At 54.4% G+C, this 20,750-nt stretch overlaps 1 long non-coding RNA gene across 1 annotated transcript; it reads left to right on the top strand.

The window, feature by feature from the left end:
• Positions 1–5,700: 5,700 nt before the first annotated feature.
• On the top strand, positions 5,701–19,081 carry LOC138435398 (uncharacterized). Its single transcript, XR_011255082.1, has 2 exons — positions 5,701–5,885; positions 14,730–19,081. It is a non-coding gene; the product is annotated as an uncharacterized lncRNA (long non-coding RNA).
• Positions 19,082–20,750: the final 1,669 nt, after the last annotated feature.

Here is a 20,750-nt window from a genome sequence, read left to right on the forward strand (position 1 = left end):
TTCCTTGTCCATATTTTCTGACTGACTCGTCCCACTTCCCTGCACAGGAAACAGGAGACAACACCTCCCAGAAAGGTTGCAGGACTTTCTCGAGGCCGCCACTAAACCAGTCGGAGGCAGGATAGAAATCTGAACCCAGAGCTGAACCTAGAAACACTCTCTGACCGTCGACCACCCCCGTCAGGAGTTCCAGCCCTCCAAGGAGCACCAGTTCCCCCTCTGGTGGCATCACTCTTTCCTCTGAGGAGGGGTTTGTGAGCATCTCCGTGAGCCAAGCCGCAAAAACAGTGACCGGGTAAGACGACGTCACCGTCCAGGGAGTCCCACAGCCAGGCGGGCACGCGGCACTGATTCAGACACGCCCAGAAGTGACTGTGGCATCGACCGGGAGTCAGGCTCCGAGGGAAGCTGGTGAGGTCTGATGAGCACCCAGGACGACGGGCCTTGAGCTGGCCGGGAGTCAGGAGAGACAGGAAAGGAAGACTCAGATGAGATCTGATCACATCAGCATCAAAAGACAGAGGTCGGCAGCTGGAGGAGGGGAGGAGAGAGCTCTGGCTCTGACCGAACGCGGTGATGGTCCTAAAAACAGCGACGTTCATTCGAGATCTGACGAGTTCATGCAACTGTCCTGCGGGCGTCTCCCCTGGTCCTGCCCTGCCTCCAGCCACCTGACCTGGGGCCCCCTGAACCCTGCGTGTCTGGGACCCCTCGCCACTGGGCCTTTGCACATATGGTTCCTGCTGTTCCACTCTTATGACTCCCCCTCCCTCCTCCCACCAAACCCCACGTAAGAGATTTTGCTTACTCTTTGCTGGAGCCTGGCCTCTGGGGGGCACATACCCTCGCGGGCCTCCTCCCTTTACACACACTCCCCTCCGGCAGTGTATCTGGCTTTGGCGAATCCCAGGGCATTGTCGTCAGCCAGCTGCAGCATGGTGGCAGGGCCCCACCAGGACACTGCAAACCCACCTGTGACCAGTCCTGGTGGCGCCCTGGCTCCTTCCCTGGACACTTGTTCGCCATCCCACAATTCTTAGTGATGCGTGTCGGGCACTGTTCCCCGGGGGCCCGAAGTCTTGGGGGAGAGACATCCCAGAAAAGAAAGGCTCACGGGACGAGGGGCCAAGCGGCAAACCTGAGACGGGCCCAGGTCGCTGTGGACCTCCCTGCCAACCTTGAACGACATGGTGGAAAGCGCCTCCCTTCTCTCTGGCTGACGCACGTCTGCTGATCGCTCTCCACCACCTGGTGCTAATTCACACGCCACCCCGGCTGCTTGGCTGCGGGATTCTGGATTCATTCTGGAGGCAGGACCCAGAAGGGCAGTCAAGAGGCCTCCCTTCCACCAGGGAAAACAGAACACTCACAAAACGGGTTGTCGAGCAGATTCCTCCTAAGCTGGTTTGGTTTTTGAATTGGCCGAGGGCCCAGAATCCGACTGGCAGCGATGGGGTGGACAGATGGGGTCCTATATGAAGCTACTGACTCATTCAACTTAGAAAGAGAAGAAAACCTTATTAGTCAAGGTTTCAAAGACTTCAGCTTCACAGGAAGCCTTCTCCGGCCCAGCCAGCTGGGGCCGCCTCCCTGGCTGGCACTGCCCAGCTCTGCCAGGCCCCCCTGGAGGCTCCCAGCTCCCAGCACCACAGCCAGGGGGCCAACGGCCAACAGCTGGGCCCAATCTTGCCCCCACGAGCTGCTGCTTCCTGAGTCCCAGGGGTTTCTGTCTGTTCCCGGCGGGCTGGACCAGGCTGGAGGCATTCCACAGCCACCCCCCACTGTCCCCTCGCTCTGCACTCAAAGTGACCTGTTCTAGGTTGAAACATTCCCCCACCCCCAGTTGATATAGTGAAGTCCTAACCCCACATACCTGGGAATATGACCTTGTTTGGAGACAAGGTCTTTGTAGAGATCAGAGTTAGAGTGAGGTCGTTAGGGTGGGCTGTGCTCCAATTTGACGTCCGTACAAAAGGGATGTGCACGCACAGACACAGGCAGAGGGCAGGTGACCATCCGCAGGCCGAGGAGCGAGGCCTGGGACAGGTGCTTTCCTAGGGCCCTCGGCGGGAGCCAGGCTGCCGACACCCAGATCTCAAGCTTCTGACCCCCAGCGCTGAGAGACAACGGATGTCTGCGCTTCGGTTGTTTTGTCACTAACTTGAGTCTGACCCTGACACCCCATGGAATGCGGCACCCCAGGCTTCCCGGTCCTTCACTCTCTCCTGGAGCTTGCTCAAGTTCATGTCCGTTGAGTCGGTGATGCCATCCAGCTGTCTCATCCTCAGTTGCCCCTTTCTCCTCCTGCGCTCAGTCTTTCCCAGCGTCAGGGTCTTTCCCAGGGAGTCGGCTCTGCACATCAGGTCTGTTGTTTGGGACGCCCAGCCTGCAGTGCTGTGTCACAGCAGACCTGGCAAAGGGAGGCATGAGGCCACCAGCCTCACGGGCTCCATCCCCCAGCCAGCGTGTGGCCAGGCCATGGGCTTCTGCCCAGCCCAGGCCTGCTGTCCTGTCAGGCCCCCCAGAACCCCCCACTGCCATCTGCGGGTCCAGGACTCCCCTCCCCGGGGCCAGGTGGAAATCTCCCTTCTGAGGAGCTGGAGGAGTGTCTGGGCCTGACTTCATCATCATCACTGTCTCCTCCCCCCCGCTTTTCTTTAATAAATGTGTGCAGGTTTATTTATTTGGGGCTGTGCTGGGTCTTCACTGCTGCGTGGGCTTTCTCTCTAGTTGCAGCAGGCAGGGGCTACTCTCCAGCTGTGATGCGGGCTTCTCGTTGCGGAGGCTTCTCTTGCTGCAGAGCACGGGCTGCAGGGCGCACGGGCTTCGGTAGTTGCGGCTCCCGGGCTCTACAGCACAGACGCAGTAGTTGTGGTGCGCAGGCTTGGTTGCTCTGCAGCACGTGGGACCTTCCCAGACCGGGGATCGAACCTATGTCTCTGGCATTGGCAGGCAGGCTCTTTACCACTGAGCCACCAGGGAAGCCCTCACTTTCTTTTTTTGCTTCCCCGGCAACCACCCCCCTGCATGGTTTGTGGGATCTTAGTTCCCTTACCAGGGATTGAACCTGGGCCCTCTGCAGTGAAAAAGCAGACTCCTAACCCCTGGACCACCGGGGAATTCCCCCACTGTCGCCTCTGAGAGCCCTGGAAGAGGTGTCCCAACCCACAGGGCTGAGCCAGGCCCCCAGGAACAGAGCCCCGGAGCTCCTGAGTCCCAGGTGCCTCAGTCCGCAGGGCCCTGCGCACTGGCAGCAGCGTCCGGCCCCAGGACGGATGAGACACACTGCGCGCAGTTACAGGGCTCATGCCGCCCTTTAAACTTGCTTCTGAAGCGTGTGCTTGCAGGGGCCAATAAGCAAAGCATGTCACATGGCGCTGAATGCGCGATCGCCAGGTGAGGACACGGGCAGTCCCCTTCCATGGCCCGTCGTTCATGAGCGCTCACTCCGCACTGCGCGTCAGTGACCTCCCTTAAGTGCCTCAGAGATCCTTACAGGGTACTGACATCATCACCCCGTGTCACGCATGGGGAAGGCCACGGTGGCAGAGTCTCTAAGTGACGCACTGGGGTTCACACTTGAGCCCAGAGTTTGTGCTGAGACCGCACCGTGGGCTTCCTGTCCAGGCCCCACCCAGGGTGCCGTTCTGAGGACCAGCAGGGGGAGTGACCCACCGAGGCTGGGCAGTTCCACCAGGTGGGGTTGGGGCACTGAGGTCGCCCCCACCCCCAACCTCTCCCAGAGCCCATGGTGTTTACAATTCTTGCCTCGTGAAAAAGTTTCAAATTCCACAGCCACTGAGCAGGTAGAACAGTGGCTTCATTTCACACTGTAGGGAGCTAGTTTTCTGTGCCCCCTTTTTTTTTTTTTAATATATACATTTTTATTGGAGTATAACTGCATTTTTCCCTGGAAGCTCAGCTTGTAAAGAATCCACCTGCAATGCGGGAGACCTGGATTCGATCCCTGAGTTGGGAAGATCCCATGGAGAAGGGAACAGCTACCCACTCCAGTATTCTGGCCTAGAGAATTCCCCGGGGTTGCAAAGAGTCCCCCGCGGACGCGACTGAGCGACTTTCGCTTTATAGCTGCTTTACAACGTCGTGTCAGTTTCTGCCGTACGGTAAAGGGAATCAGCCACACGTGTACGCATATCCCCGCTTTTTTGGATTTCTCTCCCATTTAGGTCACCGCAGCGCGCTGGGTAGAGTCCGTGTGCTCCCCAGCAGGTTCTCGTTAGTTACGCTTCATATATGGTGTCAATGGTGTACACTTGCCAATCTTGATCTCCCAGCTCGTCCTATTCCCATCTCCCCCCTTGGTGTCCATATGCTTGTTCTCTACGTCTGTGTCTCTGTTCCTGTTTTGCGAATAAGATTGACAGCTTCAAACCCTCTCTTCTGGTGGTTGGCGGCAGTGGCGGTGGGGGGCACGGTATGTACCCCCCCACCTCAGTGTTTGTGCTAGACCACAGATGTAGGTCAACCGGGGACCCCGCCCTTAAACAAAGATCCCAAGTGCTGTGCGGGTGCACATCAAGGCCTGTGGGTGCCGCCAGGGACCTTCCGACCGGAGACACCAGGCTTCTCTGCACCACCCCCGCCCCAGCAGCTGGCTTCTCTCTGCAGGACAACGGGCGCAAGAGGACTTTTTCAAGAGGAAGGAGAGCTCTGCTGAAGGGACCTTCAGTCCAGATGGGCAGAGGGGCTGGGGAGGTGGGGGGTGGCGGGGAGTTTGGGAGGAGGGGCTCCGCTCTTTGCTGATTCAGACGAAGCTTTCTTAGGAAGTGCTGCATTCAATCTCCCCACTAAGAAGCCAGCAAAGGGGCTTCCCTGGCGGTCCAGTGGTTAAGATTCCCCGCTTTCAATGCAAGGGGGCTCGAGTTCAGTCTCTGATGGAGATACTAAGATCTGCATGCTGTGCAGCGCGACCAAAAACAAATTAAAATTTTTTGAAAGATTCATGTTAAAGAAGCGAAGAAAACTGAGGCCCACTGGTCACAGTGGAAGGTCCTGGGCCGGGCCAGGTGAGGGGCCTCCCCCTCCACTCACCCCTGGGCCTTGGGAAGCCTCAGCTCTGCCCCCCTCGCCCTGCCCCTCCTCTCACCAAGCTCTGTTTCCCATCAGGCTCACTGATCCGTTCAGGTCAGAGCCACCAGCCGGAGGCCAAGCAGAGAGGTCACTGCTAACTATATGCTAATGACAGCAGGGACCAATCAATCTCCCCCTTAATCAGGCAATCAATGTGCACCGCAGGTGTGTCCGATCCCGCCTGCAGCTGGGGCTGAGGGGCGGGCAGGGGAGAGGAGGCTTGGGGTGGGGGGCTTGATCCCAGCCCCGCCCTCCTCTCCACCCCAGAGAGAGCCGGCTGCACATTGAAATCACTGCTCAGGAGAGAACAGAGGAGGAAAGAGGGGGGGAAAAGACGGCATCTTTTTAATCAAGGCTCAGAGCTGCAGCCACTAGTGAATTCAAGGTTCTCGGGAACCCCAGGGCAAGTCTGGGTGGAGAGAAGCCAAGAGACTTCCTCCTCCTCCCTGCGCTCCTTCAGCGGGTGGGGGCGGTGAGTGTTTAAACCTTTGACTGGAGACTGGGAAGCTTCCCAGATCCTCCTGCCTTTCTGAGTTGGAAGGTCACCCAAGGTCAGCACCAGTCCCCTCCTACCCGCTCTCCCAGTGCGGTCCCTCCCAGCCTTGCTTTAGGAGCATAGAGGTACCAAGAGACTGTTTCCCAGCTCTTTCTCAGCACCCGCTGGATTGTGTACCTACTACATACCAGCTTTAAATACTACAACATAAAGCCCTGTTTCTAAGTTTATTCCGTTTTGCAGACGAGAAAACCAAGGATCAGTCAGGATCATGGAATCTGCCGGCATTTCAGCCAAGGTAGGAGGGTGGGGACACAGCCCCCTTGGCCTCCAAATTCTCTTCCCGGGAGCACCCCAGTTGCTCCAGCTCCAAGGTCCTCGTTAGGGCCACGGCTCTCTGCCGTGCACCCCGATCCTCTGCAGCTCCTCAGCCCTCACCACCTGCTTGCTGCAGCTTTCCCCCTTTCACAGGTTAGCCTGGGGCCGAGATCACATTGTCTGCGGAGCGCCTTCATTCCCGAAGTACACAGGCTCCCACCCACAGCAGCTGGGACTCAGGCTTTGTTCCTACTGTCACGCGAGTGTGTGTTCCTCAGTTCTTTGTCTCGTCACAACAAAGATTTGGAGTGATGGACATTAAAGCCCCCTCGGCGAGTCACAGCTCTCAGGTCTTGGATAGACCATGTTATAGCTCTCAGGTCTCGAATGGACCATGTTATAGCTCTTAGACAAATTAGTGTTACAGCTCTATTTTATTTAGAAGAGAGCAGGAAAATCCATCTTTGAGGCATGAGGGCACGTCGATCTAAAGACACGAAGAGAAGAGCGCCCCAGCATGCGGGAGAGAGAGCTGGCTCTGGCTCCTATTTATATGTTTATCTCTCCCTGGGCCTGTCCTGTGTAAATTGGGCCAGCCAGGAGTGTTATCTGTTTTACCTGAGGTCCTCACTCCGGTCCTCAGACCTTCTTTTGTTCCATTTTTGCGGGCTTTTCCCTTCCTTGTCTTGTAGCCACCGCCATTCTGGACTCCTTTTCCCTGTTCTACCTGCCTAACTACTACAGGCTGTGTGATTAGGAGCAAGTTGTTGGCTGTCTCTGGGCTCAGCAGGCACCGTGTAGTGTGACCCAGCAACCAGCCCCTGGCCCCCTGTAAGGCCTTCCCTGTGCCTCCCCTCCGCTTCTCAACAGAGTCAGCTGAGACCCAGAGAGGTTAACTAGCTTGCCCAGGGTTGCCCAGCAAACCCAGGCAGCACAGGCACTGAGCAAGTGTCTGTGCCCAGAAAACCTGAGACCCTGCTCCCGCCTCTCCCCTTCTCTGCCCCCAGAGCTGTCAGAGGGAGGAGCAAGACCAAGAGCTGGGAAGAGAGGGCACAGGGTCAGTGATGCTGGTTAAGGGATTCATGGCCTGGGAGACATATTCCCAGAGCAGCTCACTTCGAAGGTTCTGCTATGAAGCGCTCTATGCAGGGAAATGCTGTAAAAACGGAGGTTCAAAGCCACACCCAGGGAGGGGAACAGGTGGGCCTCGTTTGGGTCTCCATCAGACCTCCTGGTGTGATCTACAGCCATCTGCCTTCCCGACCATCATGTCCTGCCCTCTCTGCACGCACACACACACACACACCATAGACTTGGGGGGCCCTGCGCCCACGCTGAGACACCCCACCCAGTGCTGCTTAATCAGGGGGCAGGAGCTGGAGGATGGCAAGGAGGCGCTAGGATTTCCCTGTCTGAGATGACAGCCACTGGCCACACCTGAATTAAAAGGAATTTACCAGAATCACTGTGAGCCAAGTTTACGTTTATCTCAGTTAACTGAGGTTCACTGTCCATCTCCTCAGCCTCGCCAGCTACACTTCAGGTGGTCAGGAGCCAGGTTGTAATTAAGACTGAGCCTGTTAGCCACCGCCCACCCCAGCCATCCTGTGCAGATACAGAACATCCCAAGTTTCTACAGGGCAGACTGTCTCCTAGAGACGTGGGCTTTCCCCTTCATGGGTGTGCACGCTTCTCTCTCGTTGGATTCCTCTGTTGGCTCCTCTGGTACATGGCCTGATGTGGCCCCCAGCAGCATTTCATCACGCCCTCTCCGCTGACCCCAGTTCCTCTTAGGTCAGAATCCCAGGAGAGAAAGGGGTAGCTTGGCCCTGTCCGATGAACACGGACTCCCTGGGGCAGGCAGCGGTGCCCAGCGTGTCTGGGAAGCCAGGACTGGGTGCAGGGTTTCCTCAGAAGGAGTATGGCTCCAGGAGTAAGAGTGTGGAGAATGAGAGTGACCGAGAAGTGTAATGTAATGTAATTTCTCTCCAGGAAGGGGTGCCCCACGGCTGAAGATCCCAGGTTAGCAGCAACGCTAGCGTAGACAGGCTGTTGATCACGTTGTACAGATAAGAAAACTGAAGCTCGGGGGAGGAGAGTTAAGTAATGTATCCAGCGTCACACAGCCAGTAATTGACAAACCCTCAAGGTCACGTTCCCTGAGATGACTATCCTGCCTCTCCAAGACCAACCAGCTGGCGCCAGTGTGGGCTGCCCGGGGGCTTCCCTCTGCCCATTCCCCAGTCTTTTTAGTCTCATTGTTTTATCTCCCATGAGGAGAGAAGGGTGCCCACCACTCTGTAAAAGTGACCTCCCCCAGATCAAGGTTACCACGTCTGAGGGACTGTGGTCCTGCAGGAGCACCAGCCTGGAGACAAACCAGCTTCCTCGGGTGTGTGGGGGCACAGAGTGAGTGGACAGACGGGCAGCCGTGTTTCTGCTGCTGCCAGAATCACAGCTCCCGGGCCACTGTGTATGCAGGGCTGACCTGCCACTGTAGCAAACAGCTCCCAACCTCAGTGCCTCATCACAGTGATGGTTTCTTTCTCATCTGTGTCACAGTCCCATGAGGCTTATGGCAGGAGGGGAGACTGGGAGACTGTGCTCCATGCTGTCGCCCAGCGACCCAGGCTCCTTCCAACTAGTGGCTCCACCATCCCCCAGAGCAGGAGCCAGCAGGCTTTTTCTGTAAAGGGCCAGACAGAAAATATATTTAAGGCTTTGCTGGCTGTACAGGGGCAACCACTCAATATTGCCATTGTGGTGTGAATGTAGACACTGACAACACAGGAATGGGCGTGACTGTGTTCCTATAAAGCTTTATTTAAAAAAACAAGTGGAGGGCCACAGCTTTCCCACCCTTGCCCTAGAGCCTTGAAGTCCTTCACTGGACCCTCTGTGTCCGATGAAGAGGCGAGGAAAGAGAAATCTATGAGAGACCATGCAGGAGGCTTTGGTGGCCAGGCCTGGAAGGGGCATACATTGCTTCCACCCACAGAAATGAATGCTAATTGTTGCATGCCACTGTGATTTGGGGGGTTGTTTGTTATGCAGCATTATTGTGGTGATGGATATATGATACACTCTTTTGCTTATTTATTTATTGGCTGTATTGGGTCTGCATTGCTATGAACAGGCTTTCTCTAGTTGAGGTGAGCCAAGCCTATTCATTGTGATGCCCAGACTTCTCATTGCAGTGGGCTCTCTTGTTGTGGGCCACAGGCTCTGGGCTCATGGGCTTAGTTGCGGTGTGCAAGCTTCGTTGTTCCATGGCATGTGGAATCTTTCCAGACCAGGGATTGAACTTGTGTCCCCTGCATTAGCAGACAGACTCTTATCCACTGCACCAGTCCAGGGAAGCCCACGATACACTCTTGTTCTCTCCATTTTGAAGATGGAAAAAGGGAGGTTGTTTGCTCAAGAGCTGACAGCTGGTTGATGGCAAAGCCACTCCATGAGAGCCAAAGCTGCTGTCTAAAGATTTGACATCCGCTTGATCCCATGAACTATAATGGTGTCTGGCATACAGTAGACGCTAATATTTGTTGAGTTCTCCTCTTGAGTGGTAGCAACTAGAAGCCCTTCTCTCACTCAGGAAGCACATGGAGGCATTGACTCTCCTACAGCAGAGAGAGGAGGAAGCCACTGAGCCAGCGATCGGAACGCCCCCCTGGTCGACGGAGCCTGAAACGAAGGCCAACATGAGGGACACGTTCCCACTCACGCATGTGCTTTGTTCTCCAGCAGACCCGGGGGAAACGGGGGCAGAATCAAAGGATGAGGAGAGAAAGGCTCTTTTTAAAGCCCTGGGCTTTTAGACATGATGACAGCTGCTTTGGGAGAGAGGCAGAGAGGAGGGTGTGGGAGCAGGGGAGGCTTTGAGCAGGACGGAACTGACCAGAAGGGCTTGATGGGGGGGAGGTGTGTGGGGCGAGAGAATTGTGACCGGGCCCTGTACCAGCATCCGATGGGCCCCTGTTCACCCCAACCTTGCAACTCCAGGAGCTCCCCGAGAGCCCTAGCTCTGCTCAGCACCAGCTCTGAGAGCAGAAGAAGCAGTGTTTTCTCATTGGCTGGAGTTCTACACACACACACATAAACACACAGAGGGGAGAATTGATTTTCACTTATCTTATTTCCCCCGTCGTGCACCCATGCTCCAATAACCTTATGATTTCATCATGTTCCTGCTCCTGTTTCTTGTCAGCACTGATACGTTTCTAATTGAAAAGAAATGCAGCAGGGCACAGGTGTATGTGTGCACCCCTCACCGCACAAGCGCCACACGCACAGGCAGAACCCCATCCTGATGGCCTGCCCTGGCTTCCCTGCGTGGCTTGATGTTATCCAAGAGCCTGCAAAAGCAGAGCAGCCATCAAGACAAGTAGTATCTGTAGTTCACCGTCTCCTGAAAACTTCAGAACCCCGGTCCCAAATGTCCCTCTATCTCTCCGGGAGTCTAGGCAATTTTCAGAATATGCCAAGGTCTTTCTGAAACCAGAGAAACTGGTGCCACCTATTGGTTGGGCCTCCAGGAGAAAGATGAGGCCTGGCCACTGACTCCTCTTCTGATTCTCTGAAAGCTGATTCTCTGAAAGCTGGAAGGGTCAGCATGCATTGTATTTATGACCATGTAACTCAGTGCTCATCCTAATGCCTAAGGCATGGCATACAGTCAGTGCTCAATAAATGTTTGTAGAAATTAGTGCAACTCTTAGCGGCTGGGCAAGGTTGCAGTGCTCTGCTCCATCCAGGTAGAAAACCCTTACTACGTCTGTTCCTTCCAGCACTGGTTTTCTGGGTGTTAGCATTTTGCCGCAAGTAAAGAGCGGAACAGAGCTGGTTTCAGTGTGTTTCAGTTACGGGTTATTGCTGTGAGTCTGATGGACTGGCAGTTAAGAGCTGGACTCTGAGGTCAGACAGACCTTCTCTTGAGCCCTGGCTCTGGTGCGTGTATGGCTTCAGGCAAGTTACTCAATCCCTCTGAGCCTTCCGTTACAATGGTGATAATAACTGGACCTGCTTCAAGGAGTTCTTGTGAGTTTTCAGTGAGATGAAGTGAGAGAAGATCCAGCACCACTGTAGCCCAGTGTTAGGACTCATTCCCGGCGGTTGATGGGCTTCTGCTACTGATGGCAGTGACGACGACGTTCACACACAGTCCAGGCTCAACGATTCTGGACAAGAATCTGAGTCTCTGAGGGCCCTCGGCTAGGTGGTGAGAGAGAGAAAGCTCATGGGGGACAGCTCGAGAAGCATTGCTTGCTAAACCTGGCTCTTTAAGTTCGGCAGGAGGTCAGAAGAGCAAGAGGGCAAAGTGGGCTGAGGTGGTCAAGAGGGGCTTTCTGGAGGAGGAGACACTGAGGATGGACCTGGAAGGATGCAAAGGATGGGTAAATTAGACAAGGGGAAGGTGAGCAAAAGGCCTGGGCCAAAAGGAACAGAGTGAATGCTTTGAGAGAGCTGGTGGCCAAGAGGAAGAGGTGTGAGCACAGATCCTAGGTCTGGAGACATGGGATGGGTTTGCTTTTCACCATAAACATGGCGTCGAAATGCAGTCAGTGGGGGAGGGGTGCCCAGGTTTCGCACAGTGGGGAGTTACTGCTTAGGGACTACGGTGGTGTGGAAACAAAAGTCGCCCCTCCAGCGGTCTGGCATTGGTGGTATCTGACCAGCAGCCTTTATCTAGAGTCACCTCTCACTCTCTACCCTCCCTTCCACACCTTGCCACTTGTCTCCCCTGGCTTGGAATTTCTAAAAGAAGGTGGAGAGGCTTCAGCTGAGCCCAGACAGAAGTGAGGCAGCTGGGCCCGCCGGCCGAGATGATGGTTCAGCACCATGGAGAGAGCCCAGGGCAGCCCCACGGGGACATTGGGCTCAAAGTGCCAGTGATTTCCCTGCCCCACCCCAGATTGCTGGCTACAGCTCTCCTTCTGTGCCCACTCTCAGACCTCCATCCTGGCGTGCGCGTGTGTGTCTCATACTCACAAAGCCTCGTTCTCAGTCTCCCAAGAGGTCACCCGAACATCTGCCTCATTCATTCTGCAAGTATTTGCCCAGCATCCTGTCCGTGTCAGGCAGCATCCTGACATGAGGCCTTGGCTTACCCGCCAGTGGGGGTGGGCCCCAGAGGACCCACCTCTCTGGTATCAGCTACTGTGCATTTTCCCCAAAGTCTCTGGAGCCCTCTGAGTGCCTTCGCCAGAGAAGCAACTCTAAAGAAGTGAATGCTGGGAAAGTGAGCTGGAGAACCCCAAACCCTCCCCTTGCCTCCACAGCTTGCTGATTAGTGCTAAGACAGCTGCAGTCCAGCGTGCCGCTGAGTTTCGTAGCAGCCACCTGGGCAGGCAGTGAGGCAGGCACCCTGCACACCTCCCTGTGAAGCAATGCTGTGATCACTCATGCACTCACTCACAGAGATGAGGCCACGCTCCCCAAACTGCACAGCTGACACGGAGCAGAGCAGGGCCGGCCCTGTTTCTGACTCCTTTCTCCTCTTCCCCCCCTCCCTCTCTATAGGAGCATCTCAGAAGGTCCCATTAGGTTGAATCACCAATTTCCTGGGTGGAAAAATGCCTGAACATCAGAAATACCATGTGATTCATCTTAATCTCTTCTCCTTTGAAAACACCCCACCCTGCCAGGTATCTGCTTCCTGCTACAGATTCCAGGTCACTGGGTTTGACCAGTGGTGACTGTCCCCACTGTGGGCAGACTGGGGACAGCTTCCCTCCAAGGGGACTGTCTGCTCAGAGGTGGCCCCTTGGAACCAGCCGAACTGCATGACCATTGCAGAAGCTAATGGACACAAGTCTCAGAGGAAGCAGCTGTGTGAAACCGTCCTTGATGTGGGAAGCTGCCTGGCACAAGCATGCAGCTTCATCAGAACATTTCTGGAGGGGAATTAATCATCAAATTCACTGGAGTCACCAGTGGTGGGGAGGGGCAAGCAAGGTGGCAGGGCTGGGGTGCTGTCCATCTCAGCAATCAACACTGGCAAGGATTCTGTAAAGATCCGTGGTCCCAGTGCAGTCTGGAGGCTGGTCGAGGACACCAGAAAGCAGGAAAGACCAGGCAAGTGGGGAATAGCCTCTGCGTGCAGGGAACAGAGGGGTTACCAGCATGCCTTCATTCATTCACTCATTCAACCTCTGTTTAGCCAGTCAGTACTGATGGAGGTGCTTGGCAGCTGGAGCCTGGCTGGTTCCTGGGATGGTTGCAGTGGTGCCTGACCAGACAAGGCCTGGACTTCAAGAGTGAATTGAAAAGCCTCGAGGAATTCAGCTTAGAGATTTTGAACCTGTTTGCAGTTCCCTGAGTTCCCCCACCCCCTGTTTCCTCTGACCTTGACACATATTACGAGCTCCTACTGTGTGCCAGGCACAGTGCCGTGCTCTCAGTACATCCTGATGCTGCTTTGTCTTTTTTTTTTTTAATATTTATTTGTTTGGCTGTGCCAAGTCTTAGTTGCAGCACGTGGGACCTTCGATCTTCACTGAGGCATGTGAGATCCAGTTTCCCGACCAGGGATTGAATGCATGCCCCCTGCACTGGGAGCGCAGTCTTAACCACTGGACCACCGGGGAAATCCTGTCTATGCATTTTGGAAACAGATATTACAGATGGGAGAACAAGGCTCCAAGAGGACAAGGAGTTCGCTCACATTCCTCCAGTGAGCAAGTACTGATCTGGGTTTCTAACCCAGGCCAGCCTGAGTCCAGAGCCTACTCTCTTAACCACACTGACATGCTGCCTTGCACAGGGAGCAAGACGTTTGGTGATATGTCCAGACTCTCTGTGTTTCTTGGCCTCTGCACCCCTGCATCCTCATTTCAGCTCACAGCCCCCTTGCAGATTCCTCTTGGCCCTCTTTAATCCTCCGTGTCCCCTCACTTACTGTTAGGCTGGACGACAGGGAAGCAAAATGAAAAGATTTAAAGGAAAACTGAAGTTCTCTGAAGACACTCAGTGCAGACCTCTGATGACTAAGCAAGTGGGACTGACTCTGGCCTCTGATACCATCTCCTTGGCAACCCCCCATCATAGAGTATCTCGGGGTCCCCCACTCATGTCCTCCCGTCCTGTCCTGAGCACTTGCCAACAGTCAGCCGGTCTATAGGAGCCCTTCTCTCTTACTGTCTGGAGGACGCTCTTCTTCACTCTGGGATTAAAAGATACACCTCCAGGCAGGGGTGGCCCTGGGTGTGCCCCTTCTTACCTCCTTTCCAAGAGCCTGCCAGCCTCATCATTCATCCTGCAAACAGTCACAATGTGCTTGCCCTGGCTGGGCACTGCAGAGGCACTCGGGTCCTTATTCTCATAAACCTGAAATTCCAACTGGAAAGACAAGCATCCAATAGGTAATTATACCAATAATGGACTATTTCCCATTGTGGTGGATTTGTACAGCCGGACTGCGGGTTCAGTGGGATCACCCCAAAATTCATGCCCACCTGGAACCTCAGAATGTGTTTCCTTATTTAGAATAAGGGTCTTTGCAGATGTAATTAGGGTAAAGATCTTGAACTGAGATCACCCTCGATTGCTAAAGCTCCAGTACTTTGGCCACCTCATGTGAAGAGTTGACTCATTGGAAAAGACTCTGATGCTAGGAGGGATTGGGGGCAGGAGGAGAAGGGGACGACAGAGGATGAGATGGCTGGATGGCATCACGGACTCAATGGATGTGAGTGTGAGTGAACTCTGGGAGTTGGTGATGGACAGGGAGGCCTGGCATGCTGTGACTCATGAGGTCGCAAAGAGTCGGACATGACTGAGCGACTGAACTGAACTGAACTGAAATCCAATGATCGTGTCCCTACAGGAGACTAAAAAGAAGACTCAGTCACACAGAGGAAAGGGCGACGTGAGGATGAAAGCAGAGACTGCAGTGAAAGAGAAGTGAAAGTGAAGCCCTTCAGTGGCGTCCGACTCTGTGACCCCATGGATTATAGTTTACCAGGCTCCTCCGTCCATAGGATTCTCCAGGCAAGAGTACTGGAGTGGGTGGCCACTTCCTCCTCCAGGGGATATTCCCAACCCAGGGATTGAACCCAGCTCTCCTGCATTGTAGGCAGACGCTTTACTGTCTGAGCCACCAGGGAAGTCTCAAAACCCAAGGACCGCCAGTGATTACCAGAAGCCCCTGGAAGCTGACAGAGACGCGTGGAACAGATGAAGTCAGAGCCCCCAGAGGGAACCAGCCCTGTTCACACCTTGACTTTGGACTTCTGGCCCCAGAACTGTGAGAGAACACATTTCTGTTGTTAAGCCGCTCAATGTGTTACAGCAACTCCAGCGGACCAAGATAACATCCAAGGCCCCGTCCTCACCTAGGGAGGCAGGGGCAGTCCCTGGAGGAGGGGACGTCTGAGCAGAGACCTGAGGTTGTGAGGGAGTCAACAGCAGGGAGCACACCAGGCATGAGGAGGAACAGGTGCAAAGACCCAGTGCCAGGGAGGAGGAGCTGCAGGAAGGACCGGAGTGGGGGCACCGGGGAGGGAGGAGGAAACGCATGGTGTGTGCAGAGAGCAGGCAGGATGTTGCTCCCAGCTGGGAGGCTGACAGACCTCGGCTCCCCTGGGATCCCAGCCTTGCTGGTCTCTGCCCTTTGCACGCACGAGGTGCTGGATAACTATCAATTCATGGGCTTCGTCGAGTGTCCGAGTGTGTCTGCAGCGAGTGTGCTGTGCCACCTCCCAGGAGAGTATGTCGCGCCCGCCCCCTGAGCCCTGGCCCCACCACCCGGCAGACTCTGACTTCTTTCCACCCTTTCAGACGTGTTTCCTGGGAGCGCCCTCCCAGTCCCTGGATCCATCCCGGGTCCTCCGCCGTGTTAGGCCCCTCACCATGTCCCTGTCCCCACTCCAAATTCCTGCCCCCCACACACATCGTTTTAACAGGGGACTTGCCCTCTTTGGTCAAGTCCTTTGGTGAATGAAAATAGCATCACCCCAGAGCTGAGTCAGATGAGCCCAAGGAATTCCGAGCCTCCGGGACTTCATTAGCGCCAGTGCCTGGAATCACCACCGAGCCACAGTGCCTTTTTGTCCTGGCCCCTCCTTCCTGCAGAGGGGCCTCATTAGCTAGGAAATATGAAGCACTTAGTAGTTCCATTAACTCGGTGCTTCCACACGTTTCATCTCTGCCTCTCTTCCCGCTCTGCCCTGTCACCGGTGGTTCTCTGCCTCTCTGCTCATTAGCCCAGGGTGCCCCTGAGTGGCGACCCCCCCTTCGCCCTCCCTGTCTCTCTTCCCCTTCCCCTCCTGACCCCCATCCACTGCAGACCTGAGCCCTGGGACATCTTGAACCAGCCCTGTCTCCGGTAGTGAATCCGAAATGCCCACTGGCTGGGTGTGGGGTGGGGGGAGCATTCAGAGTTTGGTGAGAGGATCCTGGTTCCCCTCCTTTTCCTCAAGGAGCTCAAGGCAGACACACGGGTCCCCACATATCTGCTACAGGGCCCACGCTGCACGTGGAGCTTAGCACAATGGAAGGGGGGGCTCTGGGTCAGAGAGGCTGGCATTATCGCTTCACCTCTGCCATTTTCAGGCTGTGTGACCTTGGGCAAGTTGCTTCACCTCTCAGCACCTCAGTTTTGTCATCTGTAAAATGGGGAGGTAGCAACAACCCCCTGTGTTGTTGTAAGAATGAGATGAGGTAGGTGGCTTGTTCGGAACCGCGGCACACTGCCCAGTATACAGTAAACCCCTTGCTAAGGTTTCCCGTCATCACAGAGGTGGGCATGGACGGGGGGTAGAGTGTGGACAGGGACGAGGAGGAGGGTGGCGTGCTCACCAGCACTTGAGCTGAGCCTGAGGGGACCTGGACGTTCCCCGAGGTGAGAAGGGTTTGTGTTCTGGGTTCACGGATCAGCCAAGAGGGTGGTCGGTGAGTCTGAGTGTGGCCTCCTGAGCAACCCCCCTCCGTGGAGCATTTATTGAGCTCCTGGTCAGTGCAGAGACCAGGGCTGCCGAGATGCACAAGGCCAAGGGGCACCATTCCCACAGAACCTGAGCTGATGCCCCCCGCCCCCAGGGTTGTTCAACACGGCAGCCCTGAGCTGGCTGTGCTGGCTGGGCACTGGGGACCCAGTGAAAGGCAGGCCAGACCCCACTCTCATGAGAGCCAAGGCCGTGCAGGGAGGAGCCTGGAGACCTGTGGCTGGAGCCCCATCCATGACTCGGAGCTTCCCCCACTGGCTCCCTGGTCTCGGGTCCCCAGCATCCTCGCAGAGGTGGTCCCAGTGGGTCAGGGAAGTAACCGCGGGCCCTGCGGCTCAGCAGCGCCAGCTCTCAGCGCGCCCCTTGTGGACACAGGTGGTACTGCACCCTTTTCACCTGCGTGTGGCCCTGAGCCCAGCATCCCGGCTACGGCTCGTGGGGGCTCAGCAGGTGCTTACTGAGCACACAAATGAGGAAATGATTGCTGTGTCTTTATACTTCTGGTTTAGCTGCACTCTAGATACATGTTTATATCCATAACCTCCACTCCCACCTCCTGTTTATATCGATCTCTATTAAGTCTGTATAGATCCATAAACTCAGTTTCCAGTGCCTCTGTGCCGCTAGCTCTCTCCACGAACCAAACTAAGTTCCTGGGAAGGTACAGGCACCAGTCAGCCCACAGGTCCTCAGGGTCCCCGCGGGCAGGCAAACCAGCAGGCTCTGCCACCCCCCACCTAAGCTTGCCCTTTTCCAGAGACCCTCTGCCACTTCCCCATCCTCACGTCTCTTGCCCCCTGCCACTGTGAGTGGCTGAACTCTGCTCTATAATATTGCACGGAGCTCAGGGATTCTGAAAGCTGACTTAAAACTCAACATTCAAAAAACTAAGATCATGGCATCCGGTCCCATCACTTCATGGCAAATAGAAGGGGAAAACTGGAAACAGCGACAGATTTTATTTTCTTGGGCTCCAAAATCACTGTGGAAAGTGACTGCAGCCATGAAATTAAAAGATGCTTGCTGCTTGGAAGGAAAGCTATAACAAATCTAGACAGCGTATTAAAAAGCAGAGATATCACTTTGCTGACAAAAGTCCATCTAGTCAAAGCTATGGTTTTTCCAGTAATCATGTGTGGATGTGAGAGTTGGACCATAAAGAAGGCTGGGCGCTGAAAAATTGATGCTTTTGAACTGTGGTGCTGGAGAAGACTCTTGAGGGTCCCTTCGACAGCAAGAAAATCAAACCAGTCAATCCTAAAGGAAATCAGTCCCAAATATTCGCTGGAAGGACCAATGCTGAAGCTGAAGCTCCAGTACTTTGGCCACTTGATGTGAAGAGCTGACTCACTGGAAAAGACCCTGATCCTGGGAAAGATTGAGGGCAGGAGGAGAAGGGGATGACAGAGGATGAGATGGTTGGATGGCATCACCGACTGGATGGACATGAGTTTGAGCAAACTCTGGGAGACAGAAAAGAACAGGGAAGTCTGGCATGCTGCAGTCCAGAGGCCACAGAGAGTCAGACACATCTGAGTGACTGAACAGCAACAAGCAGGGATTCCAGAGTCAGGCTCTGAGCTGAGCAGATCTGGGTTCTGATTTCTGGCTCTGCAATGTGACCTTGAGCGTGTCACTTATTCTCCAGGCCTCAGTCTGTTGATTTGTGAAATAAGATATTATCAGCACCAGTCTCATAGGGATGTTGGGGGGCCAGGTGAGGTTCCGCTTACAAAGCACTGAGAGCTGGGTGCGTGAGGGCAACTGACCAGCCAGGCTGGGTGCTCCCCAGGGGTTGTGAGAGTTGAGGGAGTCTCCAGAGACAGAGTAATTTCCCGCCCACCCCTACTCCACACCCCGGCAGACTCTGGTGGCATTCTCAGCACAGAGAGTATTTTCCACTCAGGCCAAGTAGTCCTAAGCTAATTTGAAAATAAGGCTCTCTCAGTGACTACAGCTAATAATACTGTGTTATATCCTCGAAGGTTGCTAAGAGAATAAACCTTCAATATTCTCATCACAAAAAGAAACGGTAACCAGGAGACATGATGGAGGTGTTAGCTAACGCCATGGTGATAATCAGTCTGTAATATGTAAGTGTATTGAATCAACACATGGTTCATCTTAAACTCACACAGTGTTATATGTCAGTTACACCTCAATAAAGCTGAGGAAAAACATTTAAGTACCAAAATATTAGAAGGACAAAGGTTTAAAATGGCTGTCATTTAAATTGAAAGAAAATTAACAAAGTGATGTATATATTAAAAAAAAAAATCGGAACTTCCCTGGTGGTCTGGTGGTTAAGACTCCGTGTTTCCACTGTAGGGGGCGTGGGTTTGATCCCCGGTTGGGGAACTAAGATCCTTCAAGCCACAAGGAGCGCCAAAAAAAAAAAAAGAAGAAGCAGGTTAGAGACTATAAACTCCCCCAGGCCCATCTGACCACAAGAGATAAGGCAGAAATGAAACTCTGAAAAATAGTGCTGAGGTGCCGATGTGAAACTCTGGGCAGAAAGGGGAACCCTTCCTGAATGTGGCAAAGCTCAGCTCTCTTTCCTGGGGAGGCCATCGTTATGTCATCAGCCCCCAGCTTGGCTCCCGGCACACCTGGTCAGTTACCTGGGGAAGGACAGAGAGGCGGGCGGAGTAATCAACTCAGAATGCGGAGACCTGGGTTGCCTGGGTTGCGACCTGGGTTACCTGGGTTTCTACCCAGGCTCTGCCCCTTCCTCAAAGCTGTGACCTTGAGTAAGTCACTGAATCTCTCTGAAGGGTCTGTCTGTTTTGATCCCAGGTCCCTCTGCAGGGCCGGACATAAGCGGGATGCTTGATACAGACTCTGTAGGGAATGAAGGACATTCTCAGTGTGGAGGAAACCGATGCATGGAGGGGTTGCTCAGGGTGACTTCAGGGGAGCACAGAGGTGCAATGTCGGATGTCACCCTAGACGCTGAAGACGAAGTCCCTACGGTTGTGTCTTCCCTCTTCTGGGTACCCTCACAGCTTTCTATCTACCTGCCTGATGATTGTGCAAGAAATACATGTCCAGGAGCAATTAGCAAATATAGGAAAATACAAAGAAAAGAAAAATTGCCCAAGTCCCACCACCCCGAGCCAGGTGGCTGAGACCGCAGTGTGCCTTCTTGCCCTTCCACACACGTGTCCGGGTACGCCCTGGTGGACACGATTTTCCATACACGGGGTCAAGCTCCACCCCGGCTTCAGGCCCAGCGTTGTTCACACAAAGATATTGTGCACATCTCTTTATAAAAATGCCACTGGAGTCATTTTTACTAGCTGCATAATACTCTGTTGTGTAGACAGAGCCTCGTTTAATTAGTAAATCCCCAGTTGGGATAGAGATCCTTCAGTGGTGTTCTTTTGTTTTCAGATATAAGCACTGGAAGCAGGCGCCTCTGACAGGTGGATGTCCTTCTCTGAAACACCCTCCCAAAGCAGCCTCGTTCTGTTATCAGGGGTCCCAGGAACCTCAAATCTGTCTCCCAAGAACTTCTGCAAGCCAGTGTCAGCTCTGCACTAGCTGACTGGAGTGCAGAGTGGAGTGACTCGGACTGTCCACCACTTAGCCTTGCTTTTCTCCTCCCCACCCCAGAGCTGACCGTCATTTTCCTAGCTCATCACATATCTGCCCTTTTCTCTCACTCAGCTCCAGGGGAGGGTGGCTCCCCCACTGCCCTTGGGAAGCTTCCCAGGAAGGTGTGAGGTTTGCAGGTTGAGAGATCCAGAGCCCTGACTTTAGAGCCAGGCAGAGCAGAGTTCAAACCCAGCTCCACCGCTTCCTGGCTCTGTCACCTGCCTGAGCCTCACTTATCTCATCTGTACAATGGGCTTAACAACAGTGCCATCCTCACGGGGCATGTGGCAAGGATTTCACAGCAT

The sequence above is a fragment of the Ovis canadensis genome, chromosome 3 (genome assembly GCF_042477335.2).
Source record: "Ovis canadensis isolate MfBH-ARS-UI-01 breed Bighorn chromosome 3, ARS-UI_OviCan_v2, whole genome shotgun sequence".
Classification (NCBI taxonomy): domain Eukaryota; kingdom Metazoa; phylum Chordata; class Mammalia; order Artiodactyla; family Bovidae; genus Ovis; species Ovis canadensis.